The sequence below is a fragment of the Thermobia domestica genome, chromosome 8 (genome assembly GCF_964235325.1).
Source record: "Thermobia domestica chromosome 8, izTheDome1.hap1.1, whole genome shotgun sequence".
Lineage (NCBI taxonomy): Eukaryota > Metazoa > Arthropoda > Insecta > Zygentoma > Lepismatidae > Thermobia > Thermobia domestica.
This window is the reverse complement of record NC_137461.1, coordinates 118,590,717-118,612,337: the sequence shown is the minus strand read 5'-3', so window position 1 is coordinate 118,612,337 and position 21,621 is coordinate 118,590,717. Positions and strand designations below refer to the sequence as shown.

Genomic DNA, 21,621 nt, shown 5'->3' with positions numbered 1-21,621 from the left:
AATTCACTTGCAAATTTGCTATATTATATACTGTAAATTTTAGCAGCCAGAATTTTTAACTTACAGGAAAAAAAGAAACAAAAAGTCAGTTGTCAAAAGCAAGTGCTTCGAACTTTGACCTAGAATTGATCATAATAATGCTTTTTGTTCCTCTCTCTCAGAGGTTTCCATCCTTTTCGCCTTTGGTACCGCTCATTGGCAAAAAGTGCACACGTAATCACTATATGCTGACGTGCTCTTAGCGAGAATCAGAGAGTTTGAAAAGGAAACGAGTTTTTAATAGTAATAGTAATAATAATAATAATAATAATAATAATAATAATAATAATAATAATAATAATAATAATAATAATAATAATAGGGATTACAACTAGGATCCCATCTATTTATCTTGCATATGAGAGCCGAAAGTCTGCTACGCCACTAGTGTTCCTTATTTTGTTTTTTTCTATCTTTTTATTAACTGTGGATGTTTATTTTTGTGCTGTAAGACTTTTACATGTAACCTTTCTATTTTTTTATGAGATTTTTTTGGGAAGAATTAGAGAAACTGGTTTCCTCTGGTATCTATTTCTTACCATTCGTCTTGTTTGAATTCTTTAAGTAAGAACGTTTTGTAACTTCTTATGTCATCCGTTGCTCTCACGCTAAAGAAAGTCGCCATTCTTAACAATTTATTTTATTCGCTTTTTGCAGTTTGCCACACTGCTATATTTTTAACAATATTGAGGTTTGGTCCAACGCCTTTTTAATTCCCAACCAGAATTGCCTACTATTGCAGGAAAGGGAGAATTGCAGGTGTTGGTGCACTTTTGGAGTTGTCCATATACCGAATATCAGGTAGCAAGCAATATGTTATAGCTTTTACAGGTAAATCTTCTTATAGTCATACAAGATAGCGAAAAAGTCATTCCATCATTCTACGAAAGATATGTGAGGGACTACAGCATCTACTGCACATACTGTATAAAAATACTTAATAACCTTCTTTTATGTAAGATGCAAATGTTGGTTATGTATTTCTATTATTCACTTTCCATGTTTCCTTTGTTAGGAGCGAGAATTATTATGCCGAGTGTTGATATGGAGAATGCTGTTAAAGTGGCCGAAGAAATTAGAAGAAAGACACAGGGAGAGGTGATAGTTCCATATATAAACATGGCTTCCTTAGATTCCGTTCGTAAATGTGAAGAAGATTTGTTGCAGACAGAAAGAGAAATTCATATTCTTATCAATAATGCTGGTATGTGTTTCATATTAAATTAGACATTGCAAATTCTCAGTTGCTATTAGCGAAAATCAAATTGATTTAATTCCTTATTCGCTGTGATCAGTTATATAGTATTATTATTAGCGTAGCCATATATCTAATTTCTCTGCTCATTCCGCATACAACGTACAGAATAATTCCGTATTGGCTTTTAACATACTTGAACACTTATTTCCCTTTGAAATATTAAATGTTACTTGCTATTGCGGTGTGAAAACTTGAAATCTTATATTTTCAAGAGTACACTTGTGAACAATATTTATATTAGAGTAGAAATTTCTTTAGCTTCATCCTGTGTCAATGAATACTACATTTTTCCAATTTTACAGTAATGTTTTAGTTCAATACATACAAATTTATAATTTTTACCAAATGGTCTCTTGCCTTGTGTATAGTGGTAACAGTGCGAAGTTAGCTATACAATTTTCTGAACTGGTTGATATTTGCATATTTTTTAGCTTCATTTTAACTTAGTAAGACTGTTTTGATGATAGTATAACTATCATATTAATATTAACATAAATAGTTTATTTCATACTAGTAGTGATTTTGAATCCATAAGTAATATTTTTTCTTTATTTAACATATTTATTTGAAGAATTTAAATTACATATGTATGTCGTTTCAAAACTTATTAATTGCAAAAGTTGTGGATATTTCTAAAATTTCTTTTAGAAAGCGTCATTTTTAATTAACTGAATTTAAATGCAGATACACTTAACTGTTTTTCAGGTATAGTAAGTGAAAAGTCAATTGAAACAAAGGATGGTATTGAGATGACATTTGGTGTGAATTATTTAGGACATTTTTTACTTACGTATCTCCTATTACCTGTCCTTATACAATCAGAACCATCAAGAATCATTAATACTTCATCGTTTGTTCACTGGAGTAAGTGAATGTAATTACCTTACTTAAATTACGGATATTGTGGTTTTATTTTTTAAATTTGTAGTATTTCATCATATTTTCCATGTTTGACACCTAGCAGGGTTGTGTAAAACCCAGTTTAGAAAAACTATACCAGTGGGTTTTATTGGGTAAAATTGGGTTTTATTGGCAAAAATTGAGTTTTATTTGATAATATTGAGTTTTATTTGATATTAATTTTCTTCTCCTTTAAAATACACCCTTTAAGGAAAGTTACAGGACAATATTCCAGATTGAGGTAGAAACTAACTGTTCTAAAACTCATTTCAAACTGTTCAACCATTTCCCGTGACGCGGTCACAAACAAGAGACGTCGTAAATTTAAATGTGAAGAAAGAAATTGTAGAAAACACTCTTTCTCTTCCCTCAAAATTGAAATTTTGAAAAACAGGAAGTGGCGTATCCTCTAATTTTTAGTAAGGTGTTTATATACCGAATTTCCTCTTCCTAACTTGACGTGCTCAGGAGATACTGTAATTTTGGCTAAAATTTTGAACCTCCTTTATTCCATTAGTGAGTGTCCTTTAGTCAAAGTAAATAATAATAATAATGAACTGTTCCAAAATTCATTTCGGTAAGAGTGCACTTTGAGCAGAACAAGTGATTTTGTTACAGGAAGTGGCATTGCTAACATAAGATAAGGTAGGAATAAGTAGGGTAGGGTCGGGTTAGCGTAGGGTTAGGAAAGTTTGGACCCATTTCGTTAGAAAATCGAAAGTAATTCCTCGTATTGCTATTTATTGTGAATCGGTTCCTATGAATGTGTTGGTCAAAGTGCACTTATGAATTCATTTTAACAGTTTCCATGTATGATGCAATCAGAAACAACAGGCAACATCGCTTTTAAATTATAGAAAATGCTCTCCTTCCCTACTTAAGATGGAAACTTTAAAAGCAGTGGGGCACGGATCCACATACTTTTAATGGGAAGTTTACATAAAAAATGTCATTTTCCTAACTTAACAGAATAGTGAGATATTAAAATTTTCGCATAGATTTTGACTGTCCGTTTTCCCATAGAACACGTATTTTAATCAAAGTAGTCTGATTTAAAAACCTAGTTCGAGGTAGCGTGATATCTGCATTCAAAAATGCATTCGAAACAGTTTAACCATTTCCCGTGTTGCGCGCTCAAACAAGATTATTTTCATTTTTATGTAATAGATTACAGTTGAACAGTGTTACAGCGAATTTGTTCAAGCGCAAACGAAATTCATTAGGAATGATTCCCAAACCTTTGTTTTCAGTGGTATTCTGTTCTGGTGATAAATACATATTTTAAGCCAATTTTGAAACTAGGCATACATTAAGAAGTACGATTCAAGAAAGTAATTATAATCATACTAGCATATATTACCCGCTTCCCTGGATTGAAATAAATAATTTAAATCCACATCTTTGTATCTCATGTATTTTATTGCCATTAATTTTTTATTGTTTATTGCAGCAAGTATGTTTACATAGTTTTTATTAATGTTTGGGAACGTTATGATGTAGTAACAATCTTTTATCTTAGTTGTAAATTAAGTGTGATTCATGTTCTAATACTGCAGAAATAACTAACTTTTCCGTAATTCAATTAGTGTCACTGTTCATCTCGACGACCGCAAGATCTATAGATTCAACACTAATATCGGTCATTTTTGACCATTTATATATATATATATATATATATATATATATATATATATATATATATATATATATATATATATATATATATATATATATACACTTCCCCTCCCCCAAGTTGTAGGGTACACAATTTGACTTTAAAGGGGATCGAAAGTATCTAAGTGACCCAGAAAACTATAAATTCGACACTGATAGTGGCCATTATAAATCATTTTTGTATATAGCTCTTTCTGCCCTACCCAAGTGGCTGGTCTGATTTTTCATTTAAACCTGATCGGAAATGTCACTGTTCATCTGAATGATCCCGAAAACTATGGATTAGACACTAATGTTGGTCATTTTCGATCATTATTATATATAGCTCCCCTCCCTCTCCTCCGTGGTGCGGCACATGGCATCAGAATTGTCACTGTTAGTCTCAGCTACTCCTAAAACTATGGATTCGACACTAATATTAGTCATTTTCGACCATTCTTAAATGTTGATCAATCTCCCCTACATTTTACCCTCCCTTTAACCAACTATCTGGGCTAAACTTGGATTGAAACAGCATCAGAAGTGTCACTGTTTCTCTCATCGACCCAGAAAACTATGGATTCAACACTAATATCGGTCATTTTTGATCATTTTTAAATTTATCTTTACTTCCCCTCTTTATGCTGCATCGTCAAAGTGAAGAGCTTAAAGTACTCCCTACCCCTAAACACATGTATGTTGAAAATTTGATTGAGATCGGTGGGGTGGTTGAAGAGTGATGAAGTCACAAAGGCTGCCATTTTTATGTTATTTTTTTTACACACACACACACACACACACACACACACATATATATATATATATATATATATATATATATATATATATATATATATATATATATATATATATTTCCCCTACCCCTTTCCTACGTTGGCTCGTCAAAGTAAAACGATAAAAAACACCCAAGGCCCGACCCTCATATACAGGGTGTTTCAAAACAATTACGACAACATTTGGGAGTTGATTCCTGACACTAAGATAAAACAAAAAGTATAGACAACCCTGGGTGCACAAATGCTTTCTTTCGGGGTTATAGGCTGCCGAAAACATGAAAAACTGAACTTTTAAGGTCCATAGCTCCAAAACTATGGGACCTTCTCTAGTCGGGTCAAGACTTCACTTAGGAACTAATATGTGCCCTATCTAAATATCCGAGTTTCAGAATCCTTGGGTACTTCCGCAACAATTTTTGCAGAGGAAGTTGTTGAGTACTTCAAGTTATATGCCTGTAGCAAAACTCATTCTATAAAAATTGTTGCGTGAGTACCTTAGGATTCTGAAACATATTTTTGAATAGCGCAGGTATTAGTTCCTAAGTAAAGTCTTGAGCCGCCTACGGTAGGTCGCATAGTTTTGGAGCTATGGACATTTAAATTTCAGCTTTTCATGTTTTCGGCAGCTATACCTCCGAAAGGAAGCATATGTGCACCCAGGTTAGTCTATACTTTTTGTCTTATCTTGGTGTCAGGAATCGCCTCCCGAACGTTGTCGGTGTTGTTTTGAAACTACATGTATGTTGAAAATTTGATCGAGATTGGTTGGGTGGTGCAAACGTTATTAGGTTTTATTAGTTTTTATTTATACGTCTCCCTCCCCCTATCCTAGAATCTACCGTTAAAGTGAAATTACAAAAATGTTTCCAGATCCGAACCTCATGTATCTTGAAATTTTGTTTGAGATCGGGTGGATAGTTCAAGAGTTATTAAGTTACAAAAGTAGTCACTTTCAGTGTTATAGGCTATAAATTGATTGTTATATATATATATATATATATATATATATATATATATATATATATATATATATATATATATATATCCTCTCCTTCTCCTTCTCCTCCCCTTCTTTGCTTCGTCAAATTTAAATCATAAAAACGATCCCAGGCCTGAACCTCATCTATGTTGAAAATTTGATCAAGTTCGGTCTAGTGATTCAGGAATTATTAAGTTTTATTTATTTCTATACCCTTCCCCCACTCCTCAGTTCTACCATCAAAGTGAATAGCTTAACACCAGCCCAGCTTGGAAACTCATCCATGTTATAACTTTGATCGAGATCGGTTGGATGGTTCAGGAGACTTAGTCACAAACACAGTGATTTTCAATTTTATATATATAGATTAAGATTATTATTTCAAGTTTTGAAATATGTTTTTCAGGTTTGCTTTTTGGGTTTTATTGTGGTTTTTATGTGGATTTTACCTTTAAAAACACTGGGGAATTTTGGGCTGGGACAATTCCAACAACCCTGATACCTAGGTTGATAATTTGTAAAATATTACTAAAGCCATTAGTTACATATTCATATGAAAACCTATAAATTCTTATTTCTCAAAGCAACAAGTATTGTAATATATTTTCTACAAGTCATAAAATATCGTGAAATAGAAATTCAAGAATAATAATAAAAGTCAGTTCTGAATAACAATATCTAATTTATCATTATTTCATAGTATATACAATTCTACAAAAAATTGATTTTGAAAAATTTTACACTAGTATTAAAGAAAATGCGGTATAGTGGACCTGGGCAGGTAAAGTGGACTCTGGTTTTCTGCGGAATAAATAAGGACATCAAGTTAGGAATACAGTCAGATGGTGTCTCTCATCCCGAGTCATCTACGTAAACTTTCAGTAAGGAGGCCATTGAAGTCGAGTCAGGAGGTATTATTATATGTGTAAAGAAGATTCTAACATTTGGCAAAACTATGTTTGTTTACGGTTTTCTTCTTATAATCTGTACTTGCAGGATTATATAAAGAAAATGTATCACGAATGAAATATCACTGTTAAAATGAATATCATATAATTTATTCAAGAAACATGTTACATCCCTATTGGCGGCTAAAGTGATCCCGACATGACGGCTAAACTGAAGTAGGGTCAACTTTGCCCGACATTTCGAGTAAAAGTTTTTTTATTGTTTGTGTTATTTACTATTTATTAAATGTGTACAAATGTGTGTGTGTAATACAAATGTGTTATTTACTATTTATTAAACGAATAACGTAAAATTTATGAAATTATTATCAGTGATGTCTATTGTAGCGGCAATCTTGAAAGCAAGTAAACTACTACCTATGAAAAGGTTAGTTATCTTTCCCTTAATGCGGAACAATTTGGGCAAGTAATTCTTTTCCATATAAATTATAATTCTCCTTCAACATAAACAATTTATTATATAAATAATTCAACATGAATATAAATTTAACAGTAACAAAATAAAGGAGCTAACACAAACAACATTATTCAAACCAAATTTAACCCTTTCCCATTTTTGACTGGCAGTCCGGAAGTTATTCAACAATAGCATTCTACTTCTCCAATAATCTAAATGGAATTTAAAGATTATTCTTTTGGAAGATTTCTTATATCCAATTACTCTTAAACTGAATTTAATTCTCCAAATGTTTAACAACATATGATTACTATAGTGATCAAAGACATACCACTCACCAATAACTTGCAGTAGTTGGCCAAAAAGAGAGGAAAATAATAGATTAAAATTTTGTACTTACAAATTCTTGCCGAGTAATATATCCCTGTTCACTTTACAATTTTTTTGACACTTTACTTCCGTCCATCTTATGTAAAGGAGCACTTTAGGCCGAAAACCAAACCGAAATTACATTGTACTATTTCTCAATTTGACGAACAAAAAATTTAAGCTCCTACTCCTGCTTACCTCACGTTTCAGTCTAATTGAAACGTAATAGTTACGGGTAGATTACACAAGATAGATGGCGTTGCAATCACTTCGAACAAATGAATATCAGAACCCTGACATTGACCTACAGAGTGAATGTTTCCATACACAAGTTTATTTAACTAATCAGCTGATCGTAAATGTCCAAAGTTCTTCGACTTTTCTTTTCAAGAACTTGCAGAGAAATATCTCGTATTAAAGGATGCTGATGCCATATGTCAACTTTCCACGTCATCAAGCTCCATATTTCGAGTTTCTCCTTCCCAAGTCTTGCTACAACCACCACCATGTCTTCCATCTGCAACACGTAGTGGACTTGTCAGACCTACAGGGTCTGTAAATTTCATTTCTTCATCCCTTTCAGACAACAAGTTTTAGCAGCAACAACGAACATCCGTTCATGCCAATGATGATCAACCTGAGAGTAATGATGCCTCTTGCGCTCTTTGTGATATAAAATTTAGCGAAGATTATTTTGGTGAGAAGTGGGTACAGTGCGTCGAGTGTTTTGAGTGATCGCATGAAACATGCACTGAATTAGATATTGTTGAGCGTTATGTTTGTGAATTGTGTAAAGAATATATAACATATTGATCAGCTCGGGATAGGTAAGTAGTGCTCAAATAATTCTGAATTGTTAAATGTTCTGACATAAAAATGAATGAAGAGCGCATTGAACATGTTTTATTTTAGTTATTGTTCGTTTATTTTTATTACTCATGTTTTTGTGATACCTAATGATTTTCTGTGGTTACGTACCAGGAAAGTGAAACAACATATGATCGTTTGGTAATAGTTCAAATTTTGAGGCAAAAGTTTACCCGGGGGTCCACTTTATCCGACCATTTTGCAAACGGGCAAAATCCTCCATTTTTTATTTAACAAGGAATAACTGAAAACTTATTACAACGTAAGTGAAATTGTTGTCTTCAAACGTACAAATGGACAAAGAATTGTTTGTTTTAAATAGTATTCAATACTTTTGTATGTTGAAAAATATCTGTTTAAAAATAAAAATAGGGGTCCAAATTACCTGCACTTCCTCTAAAAGTCTAGTAGTTTTGACGAATAGACCTCCGGGGATTTTCCTACAGTACAAGTAATAATTGACTACTGTAACAAATATATTTGTAAATCCATATCAAAATTTATTATTTTGAGATTAAAATCAGTAAAAACATCGATACTTATTTATTTGAATCACACAAGAAAAGCATAAAGAAACGACGCAGCGACAGTGAAAGTTGCTGAAATTGTAAGAATGTGGGGCAAGATAACACACCTAAGGGTTAAGCTTCTATATCCAAGAGATAATGTAAAACAAAGAACTTTTGCGACATATAATCTGCTTTTGATTTGTTTATTAGCGTTTAATGGGAACCTCAGAAGGAAGATTTATTGTCCCCATCACGATAAAGCCAGTGGCTAACAAAAGCTGCACATTACAATCCCACAACAAAACTTTCTAAAGAATTCTGTGAATAAAATACAAGATCTACATATTAAGACAATAATCCCGGCCTCCCAAAAGTATCATTAATTGAAACAGAGATCGCAATTACAAAGTGCAGAAGAAAACTACTTGAAAAACAGCAATAAAAGAAACTAATACCAGATAAAATATAAAATGAAAAAAACTCAAAGAAGGTTAACCATTCCAATCAACAACTGAAAGGTAACAACGTTCATTCATTATAGGCCGTATTATCCCCAAAAGTCTGATTAAGATCTTTTGTTAGTCCTAAACATTCCCTGAGATATGATTATTCTGGAAATTAAACAAGAATATGCCAATTACTCAGATTAAGCTTTCCATCTTTGAAATACTGACGGTTAGCCCGAAACATTAAATAGAAAGGTGTCAGAAGTGAGTGTCCGATACATAAGCTTCCCAGGATCACTTTATCTTAGCAGCTAGTTCGCGACAATGTATAACAGGTACTAAGTGAATCCTATACTTATTTACCTGATTCCAATCTGCTTCCAATCCAATAGCTACGAGATCCGTGCACGGCAGTGCTCCAGTGCAACATCTGCCGATACGATGTTCTTAGCTTCAGCACTTCGTTTTCTCGAATGCTGCACGTCGTGGTACTCAACAGAAAAAAGGAACGACTAGCCCTGTCGTAGGTGATGGTGTTTCACCAAAATGACTTGCATGAGGGGTGTTTGCTAAAAACATTCTTCAGGCATTTTGCGAGTCATTGTAGAATGAATAGAAACGAATTGCGAGTTAGTACAGATAAGTACTCGACGTAGCAAAAGCTTAACTGCTGTTAGTTGAGCAGCATATATTCAACGCAGGCGATCAGACTAAATTCTGAGTTGTCCTTTTTCGTGAGGAAGTTATTGCTTTTGTAACCGCCTGTGTACATCACATTAAAATCTTGATACTGTTCTGGTAACTCCCGAACTCAAGTTGCAACTCCTGGGCTCTTGTACACTGTTTGGTGTGTGACAACAATAGAAGGTCGTCCGTTAACTATTATGGAAGAACATCAACACGAGAAAACTACACAAATTCGTCTGTGCTGAGGCTCTCGTAAGCACTGATCTACCATGAGTACTTTTCCCAAGGACGTGCTGCATAGTAGTCGTAAATCTTCACACCACAGTCAGAAAGCTGCAGTTGTGGTCAGAAATCCAACGTACTACTATGAGCAAAATAAATGACGCGTCTCTTTATTTTGAAGTTTTTTGAAAATATCTCCGTTTTCTTTCTATGTTCGAAATTTCGGAAGGTTTCCCCAGCAGGACAATTTAATAACAAACCCATTTTTAATATTTCTGTTAGATATTAGCTTAAAATAAATAAATTAGAAGCAAAAAACATTAAATCGACAGAAATCTCGAGAATTACCAACTCTGCTAAAGTGGGAAATTTTGAAGAACGCGAGGGAATTCTGCAGTTCAACACGAAGCAGCGACATCTATGTTATTGAGAGAAATGTGGATTTAATCTACAGACGAAACTTTTAACGAAATATTTCTAATATGTCTTATTACGTGCATTATCTGCAAACTCCAAATATATGAATATATGCCAAGTATTAACGTAAAGTGGAAATTATCTATGGAAAAGGACGAATTGGTAGCGCGACCGTAATGAAAAATCGTCTTTACCGGAGCAGGCTCAGTTCAAGTAAGAAAACAAATAGCTCAGTTAGTTAAAGCAACGAGTCTGTATGCCGAAGATAGTGGATTCGAATCTCCCTCGAATGCTGTCTTCATTTCTATTAGTATGGTTATTTATTTTTATTTTTTATGTGGGAAAGAATCAAATTGTAACATATGTGTAAAAATCATGACGATACCAAAAAAAAAAAAAAAAAGAAAAAGAAAAAATGTCGTTGTCGCACTTGCATTAGCGTCCCTAATTTTGTTTGCAAACAGTTTCGTAATTATTTCCCCTGTGCTCACTGCTCACTATACGTTATGCTCGATGGCGCATAACGAATGTTTCCCAGTAAATGTTAATTCTAATTTGGAGAGTTTTATAAAGTTTCACAATATTTCTCACTAGATAGTCTTCTATCTACTTGTTTTGATATTTTGATAACAGATTTCCCTATGAAATGTTTAATTTTCCCTAGATGTTTAATTGCGTAAAGTTTTACAATGTGTTTGTATTAAATTGAAATTGTTTTGAATTTACCACATGAGATAAGTAGCTCGAAGGAGGAAAACTCAAGTAATTGATATTCTACGGAAAAGCAACCTATTGTAGAATGATGATACTTCTTACCTTCAGCACATAATCTTTACGTTAGAGAGTCAGACAAAAAAAAAATCCTGGTTTTTCCTCCCTATGACCACCCACCTTAAACCTCTGCATTCCATTGTTCGTCTCACAAAATTTCGGTGCTTCAATAACATTCATATAATAATAATAATAATAATAATAATAATAATAATAATAATAATAATAATAATAATAATAATAATAATAATCCTGAATATGCCATCCTTACATAATGTAAGGATATCTTAATTTCTTAGTTTAAATCTTAGATATCTTATTTTAAAATGCTTTCTTTAGTAATTATTTGAGCAACCATGTAGGAAAGGGTACGACGTTTTATTTTGACCCTCTCGTTTTAGTAACCTTCTAACAGAAAGTAATTTCTGATAAGAACGGCAGACAAAATGAATAAGAAATATATTTACAGCATCCTCTCCCCTTTCATGATTGAATATCACGTAGCATTTTTTATTCTACCAAAGATGGCCCTGTGCGGTTAGGGGTAGGTAACTAAAGAAATACCTAATATATAGCGCCCCTTGATTGTAATATTACCGCTTCTTTATTTGTACGAGGGAGCCCCTAGAAGGGTGGGAAAAAGAATAGGAAAGTGTCTATTGATTCCAGTTTCGGATCCAGCTCAAACTCCGGGGGGGGGGGCGAGTGAAAGATTCTTTTGATGATGTAAAGCTGTCACAAATTACCACTTAACTAAACTAAACATAATAGTGGGGTGAACCGGAACCCAGTCAGTTTAAATTGATCTAAAAGTTTAATTTTTGGATTCATATTAAAGTTTTGGTTTCAAATGAGAATTTCAGTCCAAGTGGTCAATGATCAAATCTCGTGGTGCTCTTCAGTGTAGGCTAATACGGCCCCCTTATGAGAAAAGGCAAAAATATTAAAATGTTTATAACTTTCGAATTTTTCGTCTATTTTAAAGAAAGGTTGGGCTTCGTATTAAAATGTTGGTTCCAAATGACAATTTCAGTCCGAGTGGACAATGATCAAATCCTGGAGGCAATCTTCAGTATAGGGGGCTACGGCTCCCTTATGGGAAAAGGCAAAAATATGAATATGCTTATAACTTTCGAATTTTTCGTCTATTTTAAAGAAATTATTGGCTTCATAATAAAGTTTTGGCTTCAAATGACAATTTCAGTCCGTGTGGACAATGATCAAATTTCGGAGGGCTCTTCGGTGTAGGGGTTTCTGCTTTTTTATGGGACAAGAATCTCGTAGTTGATATTGCAAAGTTGTTTTGTATACATGAGTGGAAACTTGCACCATTTGGTTAATTTTACCTCTTATATTTTGCAGATTCAAATTCCAAGCAAAAGTTACTTCTCAAAGCTAAAAGAAGGCACTTACTACATAGATTCATTAAAATGAAATGTCTTTTATGAGAGGTTGTCATGGAGCAGACGAACGAACAGGCACCCAATCATTGGTTGAATCGGAGGGTTGAAACTCGTTAAGCTCACTTCAATTATTATTATTATTATTATTATTATTATTATTATTATTAGTATTAATAATAATAATAATAATAATAATAATAATAATAGAGCATTCATCTTTGGTGCATGGGGTCTCGATTCCACTTCGCGCCAAGTAGAATTTGAGGTGGACAAATACCGTGTGCATGGGTGTGGGTTTTCTTGGGGTTTTCCATTTTCCTCCCACTTTCTTCATTTAACCATTTCATTCATCATCATTCTTCCTTAGCGTAGGTGCATAATCGTGCAACTAGATATTCCATTTAATTTTAATTTCAATAATAATAATAAACAATTAATTCAACTGAAGGGACTGTAATTTATGTTGACGACAATTATCATAAATATGCAACCATTATAAAAACAATGCTTTGAGTAGAAAAATAATCATTTCGAAGTGTTAACGAATGCGCACGAGATAAGACATGTCTCGAGGAAGAGACGAGACGCGCTTTGTGACATCCAAAATGTTTTGGGCACGAGATAGCTTCTCTCGTCTTGTCTGGAATGTCTCGAAAACAAAAGTCTAAGTTTTAAAATTATTTTTCAAGATCTATTCTCTCAAAAGTAGCTCTCTGCCTTAAAATTAAGGAAATAAATTCAACTCCAAGAATAAACTTCTACTCATATATTTTCCAGGTCAATTGACTTATATCATGTTGCAAGGTTAAATATTTATTTATGAAGTGTGTACAAAATTTGCCAGTGTCTTTTGTGAGAAAATCGTCGAGAAAAAGTCACCTCCAAGAATAAACTACCCCTCGTAAATTTTTCTAAGAGAAGTATCTGATACTGCAATATAGGGTTGTTAATTAAATATTGATTAATGAAAAATAAACAAAATTGTTAAAACCATTTTGGAGAAAATAGCTTTTCTCGATTTTCGGCTGTTAGTAAACCATATTTATTTTAGGCGGTAGGAAAAAATTGGAAAATCTCCTGTAGGAATACTGTGTAAACCCTAAGTTTAAAATTTGGTGTAGATATGTTGAACGGTATGGCCTCTAGGCGAGTGTACAGAAAAGTGTACCGAACGGACGAACCGGAAGGACGGGTATCGAAAAATCACATTTTCGGTATGTAGACGCTATGAAATATCTAAATCTGGTGAAATCTGAATTTGATATACTATTTTCACAATCACCATATTTTCTTCTCTCTTTTGTCGCTCGAAAAAGAAAAGGCTGAGTTTACCACAAAAAGCTAGGAAGTTTACCAAAAAATATTCAATTACAGGACCACCGCACTAAACTTTTTCAATTCAATTTCTTAACTGTGTTAGGCAGCAGTTGTTACTGAAGTGTGTATTCGGATAATACGAATAAAATTATCGTATTATTCAAATACATCGAATGTCAGATTATCGAATAAAAAACTTCGATTGAAGAAAATCCACACTACAAAACTAAGTCACACTTTGAGCATATTTTCATTAGACATGTAATAGAACAATTAATGCAATAATTATTCATGAAATATGAAAAAATCAAATTAGTCATTTTTGAGAAAGTCGTTCAAAAAGAACACGTCAGAAGGAACCTACCTCTTGTGAATTGTTTCGAACAATGAGTTAAGATATACTTTTGGTTATTAATGAAATATTTATTTGCGAAATTTGAACAAAATCGCCTGTCGTTCGAGAAAATTATCGGGAAAAACCTTGACCCCCAAAATAAACTATTCGTCGTAATTCGTTTTCATAGAAATGACATACTAAAATATAGGGTTATTAATGAAATACTTATTTATGAATTATCAATAAAATTCTATGAGTAATTTTTTTTGACAATATCGTGAGGGAAAAATAACTCCCCGAATAAACTATCTCTTGAGGATTCTTGCAGGGTAAGCGAGTTATTCCATATTATTAGGTTTTTAATGAAATATTTATTTCTGAGTACGAACAAAATTGCTTGACTCATTTTTGAGAAAACCGTGGAGGAAAAACACCCCCAAGAGTAAACTACCCCTCGCATATTTTTTTCAGGACAAACGAGTTTTGCCATATTGTTTGGTTATTAACGAAATATGTATTTTTGAAATATGAATAAACTCTTTTGAGTCGTTTTTAGAAAATCGCCCAGACAACACACTCCACCAAAAATAAACTAGCCCTCGCGTTTTTTTAGGACAAACGAGTTATGCCATATTGTTAAGTTACTAATGAAATATTTATTTATGAAATATGATCGAAAACACTTGAGTCTATTTTGAGAAAATCACTTAGAAAAAACTCACCCCTCAGTATAAATTACCCCTTGTAGATTTTTCTCAGATAAATGCCTTATACCACAAAATAGGGTTGCTAATTAAATATTGATTTATAAAAAAAGAAAGAAAACAAGATCGTTAGAGCCAGTTATGAGAAAATATCTTTTTTCTATTTTCATCGTACAGGAAACTATCCTTGTTTCGGGAGTAGGAGGGAAATAAAAGAAACTATGAAAATCTTAAACTAAAATTTGGTGCAGATAAGTTGAACGGTATGGCCTCTAGGCGACTGCACAGAAAAGTGTAGGGAACGGACGGACGAACCTCAGATGGACATGTATCGAAAAATAACTTTTTCGGAGTTAGGGGCTATAATACGTGTAAATTCGTTGAAATCTCAAATTTGATTTTTTTCGAGCACCATACTTTCTTCTCTCATTTGTTACTTCAAAGTAAAAGGAACTCAGAACTACGGATAAGAGACACCTACTTTTACACATAGACATTTATTGATTTAAAACTGTTTTAGTTTGTGTCATTTCACTTCCAATTGAAAGGTCTTACAATGACTAACGGCATACCAATGACAAGACGGAAGTTTTCAGGAAGTGAATGCATTCAGAAGTCTAGACTGCATTACACCTATCAGCCTGTTTTTACTTCTGCAATTCTTGACAGCTGTAATTTCGTCCAAACGCTACATGAAATAATTCTTGGTTGACGTCATTGTGTTACTATTTTAGTATTGTTCTCTTCAGACTTGGTTGAAGTTTTGTCTTAACGGTTATACATTTTTTCTTTCGTATTTCATCGTTACACATAAGAATAAAATGTTGTGGTGAGTGGATAGATTCGAAACTACGAACATTGAGTTTTCATTCTTCCAACACTTTACCAATGGACCAAGCTTTGTGTTCACGTTAACGCACGGTTACAGGGTTTATTACGATTTAAATAAAATGGCTGGCTGTTAGAGTTTCCTGCTCACATATTTCGATAAAAAATTTTCATTGCTTCGTAGATACCTAGAGCAACGTTTAGATACACATTTTAGGAGAGTGCATTTTTGTGTATATAATAATTTCATGCCAGATAAAAGCTACATAAGTTTCGATAAAATGTTTCATAGGTAGTTCTCAATAATAGACTTGCTGTTCGGGGTGAAGTTCCAAGGTTCAGCATTGACGAGCAGTTTTTGCTATTAATATCTCTTCTAACGATATTGGCAGTGGACAAAAGTTAGCTCGTGTTGAAGCTTTTTGCTCCTAATTTAATTATTTTACTTTATTATTTAACGAATATATTGAAAATTGTCAGCAGGCATATATGCAGTAATTTATTTCGGGAGGGGTCCGACTTCAATATTAGGATAAATTATAATAAAATTTTAAAAAATAATCCCCAAAATTAGGCTAAATTTACAGAAAAGTTTGGATTTCAGAGGGGGGTCCGGACCCCTGGACCCACCCCTAAATGCGTCCTGGTTAGACAATAAAGTTTTCTCATTTTGAAACCCTCAAAAACTTCGGATATATAAAGGAAAACAGTTATTTTCGATAAAATATCACTTCAAGGAGACGCGACAGTTTTATTGCACATTGTGGTATCCAACGTTCACAAGGGCAAGAATTCTTTCTCTTTGGTCTGCCATTGTGCTCTATCGAAAGGTTACGTTTGTAAAATATTACTCCAACGAACAAGCGTGATTGAATACTGAACAGAACTCCACAGAAATGCATGCTGAACTTACGTTTATAGCTACCCTTTGGTGATTTCCCCTCAAGGTCAATCGAGTGGTAATTCAGTTCCGTCTCTGTTCTTAAGCCATGTTCGTATTACTTCGAACAGTTTTGAGAACAAAAAGCATGCTTCGTAATATAACAGACTTGTTTCGCGTAAGAAATCGAAACTCAGTTGGTCAGAGCAACTAGTCTGTACGAATTAGGTTGGTAGTTGGAGCCCAGTACGAGTAAGGGTTTTTATTACTATTGTTTTTATCTTTTTTATGTGAGGAAAAATCAAATTGTGACATCGCGATATCAAATGTATTTGGTTAGGTAACTTTGTCTTAGCTAAACTTTAAACATCATTAACCGTCGAAATTATTTCACTAACCGATCAGTCACTGAACATTTCAAACACGTCAAACCAGTGGCATAACATGAAGGTTAACCTCTCCTCCACAGTCATTAGGTATGCGTCCGTACATTCATGGACGTACAAAGGGCCGGGCGACTCCCTGGGGCGCCAGAGAAAGAGGGGCGCGAAACGAGCCTCAAAAAGCAAATTTTTAGCATGTTTTCTACTGACTTTTTTTGGTTTATATTCTTGTAAAGTAATGGCAATTACATAACCATGGAAGAGGAGAGTTTCATAGTACTAAGGGGGCTGTATCGAAAATTGGAGAGATAGTATGTAGAATAAAGAGTGGCGGGAGAGTAAGCATTGTTTGTTTGTTTGCTTGAGTTTTACGTCCCACGGTTATGCCGGTTAGGCTAAAGGAGACAATGATGATGAGTAATGAATGAAATGGTGGAATGAAGAAAGTGGGAGGAAACGAGAGAACCCCGAGAAAACCCACGCACACGGTGTTAGGCCAAAGGAGATGTGGATACTAATTATAGTGGAATCCGAACCACTTTTATCGTTCAACAGTAATCCACCGGGAATTGGACCCGGTACCACAGAAGACAGGCGTGCTAACCACAAGACCAAACGGGGGGGCGGAGTTCGTATTGTTTATAGCGGGCCATATCCTTTGTGAAGTTTTCCTAGGTAATGAATGTCTTTTTGAAAAATGGGTTTAAAATATTAAAAACACTATGGTAAAATGTAAAATATAGGCTAGTACCAGAGGGAGGGCGCCAAAAAGTCACTTTGCCCTGATGAAAATTTGGCCTGGTCCGCCCCTGCGTACTTTCTGTATATTTTTTGGCCTTGCAGCTTGTGCGGTCCCCACGCCTATGCTTCAAACGTAATTCAATAACTGCTTAAGAAATTCTACCATCAGCGTGGAAACGGGAATATATATATTTCTAATAGTCCCATAGAACTTTCACTCAGAACGCTAGATGAAATTAGGTAGAAGAAGGATCTGATGTTTCGTAAGGAAGTTCCTTTCAGAAAGTTTGCTATTTCTTTAACGGCGATGTAAATAAACATACCGGATACTCATCGTTATTAGCCCGACATCAAACCATCCTGGACAAATCCCTCTAGAACAATGATCGGCAAAAGTTTATTCTGCCTAATTTTATAAGCGACTCAAGGGTGAAACACTTGTCAACGAAAGCAATGTTGTGTATACGCTTCCTTGTTTCTAACAAAATATAAAGTGCTTTGTAATCTTTAGACACTTTTCCTATTCTTTTTGTCACCCTTGGTTGTGTAGGGCGGCCTCGAACAAATAAAGAAAAGGTAATATTACAGTCAAGGTGCGCAATAAATATATTAGTTATTTCTTTTGTTACCTAACCATAACGGCCTAGAGTCGTCTTCGGTAGAATAAATAAATACTACGTGATATTCCATTCACGAAGGAGGAAAGGATACTCTAAATATATTTCTTATTCATTTTGTCTGCCCTGCTTGTCAGAAATTATATACTTTCGGTTGGGACGGTGCTGAAAAGAGAGCGGGGAAATAAAACGTCTTGCCTCCTCATATATCTTAAATTTTGTTACGTGGTTGCTCAAATTATTACTAAAGAAAGCACTTTAAACTAAGATGTCTAAAGTTACTACATTATGTAAGGGTGGCATATTCAGGAAAAATAATAATAATAATAATAATAATAATAATAATAATAATAATAATAAATATGTATATCTTTGGAGAGCCAAAATTATGTGACACGAATCATTACATGTAGAGCTTTAAGATGAGTGGTCATAGAAGAGGAAAAAACAGGATTTTTCTCTGTATGACTCTGTAACGTAAAGATTATGTGCTGAAGGTAAGAAGCATAATCATTCTACAACAGGTTGCTTTTACGTAGAATATCAGTTACTTCAGTTCTCCTCCTTCGTGCTACTTACGTCATGTGGTAAATTCAAAACAATTTCAATTTAAGACAAATACATTGTAAAACTTTTCCGTAATTAAATATATATAGGAAAATCTGTTATCAAAGTGTCCAAAAAAGTAGATACAAGACTATCAAGTGAGAAACATTGTGAAACTTTATAAAATTCTCCAAATTAGAATTAACATTTACTGGAAAACATTCGTTATGCACCAGTGAGCATGTAGTGAGCAGTGAGCATAGGGGAAATAATTACGAAACTGTTTGCAAACAAAAATAGAAACACTAATGCAACTGCCACAACGACATTTTCTCTTTTTTGGTTGAGTCATGATTTTTACACATATGTTACAATTTGAATCTTTTCCACATAAAAAATAAATAAAATAACCATGCAAATAAAAATGATAACGGCACTTCCATGGGGTTCGAACCCACTACCTTCGGCATATAGACTAGTTGCTTTAACTGCCTGAACTAATTGTTTTCTAACGTGAACTAAACCTGTTCTACGGTAAAGAGAAATTTTCATTACGATTGTGCTAAGAATTCGTCTTTTTCCATAGGTAATTTCCACTATTTGCTCTATTTATACGTTAATACTTAGCATAGATTCATATATTTGGAGTTCGCTGATAATGAATGTAGTAAGACATATTAGAAATGTGTCGTTAAAAGTTTCGTTTGTAGATCTAATCCACGTTTCTCTCAATGACATAGATGTCGTTGCTTCGTTTTGAACTGCAGAATTCCCTCGCGTTCTTGAAAATTTCCCACTTTAGCAGAGCTGGTAATTCTCGAGATTTCTGTCGATTTAATGTTTTTTGCTTTTAATTTATTTATTTTAAGCTAATATCTAATACAAATATTAAAAATGGGTTTGTTATTAACCTGTCCTGTTGGGTAATCCTTCCGAAATTTCGAACATATAAAGAAAACGGAGATATTTTCAAAAAACTTCAAAATAAAACTTCATTTATTTTGCTCATAGTAGTACATTATGTGTGTAGTTTAAAAGTGTTTCGCAACACCAGGCTAAAGATGGTTCATTTGCTTCAACATAAAATCTTTAAACAGGGCTAATCTCAGAAGCTACTGGATTCAGAGGTAGTGTTCCCCGCGAAACGAGAAGCGCATTTTCAAATTCAAGACGAGATGAGAAACACAAATGTTATCGTCTCGTTTCCGAGACTAGAATCAGTGCCTAGTGCAATTCCCTCATTTTTTAATTTATGCTTCTCTCCTTCCTCCCAGAGAAAATTTTCTGTAAACATTCCTTAGTAGAATACCCACACATTAGTTGGTTTACGATTCTTTTGCTTAATGATTTCACCAATTATATCAGAAGGAATTTCAATTAGAATCAGAAGGAAGGACCAATCTTAAAATAGAAGTCACATTTGTTACATGTGAAGTTCGAATATAGAGGTGATTTTCCATCAAGTAATGCATTATTTACCATTGGGGACAGTGCCACTGAGCTCATTTTATATCTGTCTGTGCTGAATAACTGTCGGTAGATTTCGTGGCATTAAAAGCGCTTTCATAGAAAGCTCAATACTTCATTGAAAATAAAACATTTTACAATGAGGGTAAGAATGTAGCATTGACAATACTGTGATTTAATCTTCTATCCTGTCAATGCTGTAATTTCTTGCTACTGGTTAGAAAACTTCAGAAGGTAGGTTCAAGTGAAACAGAGAGAGAGATCACCTGTAGCTTTTGTTCTAACACTATACGAATGTGCGTTTCCACTTTTTTGCAATTGGAAAATTAAACTGAAGCTCGTGTATTTAGGAATGGTAATGTGTCATCTCTTCAAGTCAGATATTGATAGCATATTTCCTCCGCTTGTTTATCAAAAATATGTTCTTTTGTTATGAAAGAAGGTTTGGGAGGTCTATTTGTTTAGATATTACAGATATTAAATTTTAATTGCACAAATGAATTTTTATGATCCAAGTAATATTGTACTCTTCGTTACAGTTATTTGGTTTATAGTTATTAACTCTGTTCATTCTTACTATGTACTAAATGCTGTCAGAAATAAGACATTACTTTATCCACCCGAATGGACACTTTTGTTAATACGATTGTTAATTTCTTTTATATGTTTTTCAGTTGGCAACATTGATGTAGAAGACCTTAATTCATCAAAAACATTCTCTCCATTTTTGAGATATTGCAGAAGCAAGTCTGCGATGATCCATTTTACAAGAGAACTGACAAGACAACTTCAAGGTAATCCGTCTCTTGCCTAACAATTTGTATGAGGGACTAGAGAAATTTCTCATTTCCTTTTTTCTTGTTTAAGTATCATTCACAGAAACTTTAAATTTTTGTAGAATAATCTGTAAATCTTCATCTGTTATGCATCTTCGTTACTATTTGTATCAAACATCCTGAGTAAATGGAGAGTTAATTGATACGATCCAACTGTAGTTCATGTATGAAAAGCGATTACGAAATTATGAAGAGAACGTACGTATGATTGGATGATTGATTACTGGAACGTCAGCAATTAGGCTATTTGTCCCCGTCACGATAAGACCAGTGACTGACAGTT

At 33.8% G+C, this 21,621-nt stretch overlaps 1 pseudogene; it reads left to right on the top strand.

The window, feature by feature from the left end:
• Positions 1-1,068: 1,068 nt before the first annotated feature.
• LOC145692275 (retinol dehydrogenase 13 pseudogene) lies at positions 1,069-21,316 on the top strand (annotated as a pseudogene).
• The last annotated feature ends 305 nt before the right edge of the window (positions 21,317-21,621 follow it).